This window comes from Haliaeetus leucocephalus, unplaced genomic scaffold (assembly GCF_000737465.1).
Source record: "Haliaeetus leucocephalus isolate CR32 unplaced genomic scaffold, Haliaeetus_leucocephalus-4.0 Scaffold517, whole genome shotgun sequence".
NCBI lineage: Eukaryota > Metazoa > Chordata > Aves > Accipitriformes > Accipitridae > Haliaeetus > Haliaeetus leucocephalus.
The window spans coordinates 4228889-4229330 of record NW_010972953.1 but is presented as its reverse complement, the minus strand read 5'-3'; the positions used below and the strand labels follow the sequence as shown (position 1 = coordinate 4229330).

The 442-nt window shown below is 72.2% G+C and overlaps 1 protein-coding gene across 1 annotated transcript in view; it reads right to left on the bottom strand.

The window, feature by feature from the left end:
• The window catches only part of EXTL1 (exostosin-like glycosyltransferase 1), a 7684-nt gene extending 7512 nt beyond the window's left edge, over nucleotides 1-172 (bottom strand). The window contains exon 1 of the mRNA XM_010576131.1: nucleotides 15-172. The gene's annotated coding sequence lies outside the window, so the exon portion shown is untranslated. The remainder of the gene's footprint in view (nucleotides 1-14) is intronic.
• Between the last annotated feature and the right edge of the window lie 270 nt (nucleotides 173-442).

Sequence of the window (442 nt, the reverse complement as noted above, 5' to 3'; positions counted from 1 at the left end):
CCCCCCCCAATTACCTTTGGGGACACACAGTCCCGGGTGGATTTCGGGCCACCGTGCCCTGAAGTCTCGATATACGGTTCCCTGCTGCTTCGGGTTGCATCCCCGGCCGGGGAAGGCGGCGGAGCAGCCGCCGTGTCCGTCGTCCCCCCCCCCCGCCGGGTTCTCCCCACCCGCGGAGGAGCCGCTGCGGGAGGATCCGCGCAGCCCCGGTCCCGAGTGGGTGGGGGGGTGTGTGTGGGGGGTGTCTCCCCCCTCCGCTCGCCTGTCCCGGGGGTGTCCCCGGTGAAGTGCGCTTGGGTGGGGAGGGGGGGTGTTCCCCCCCCCCCTCCCCTTGTCACCTTGTCCGTCAGTCCCTGCGTTGGGCTGTCTGTCCCGGTGTCCCCCCCGGCTGCCTGTGCAAGCCCTCAGCTGCCTGCGCTCCCCGTGGCTGCCGTGTGTCTCC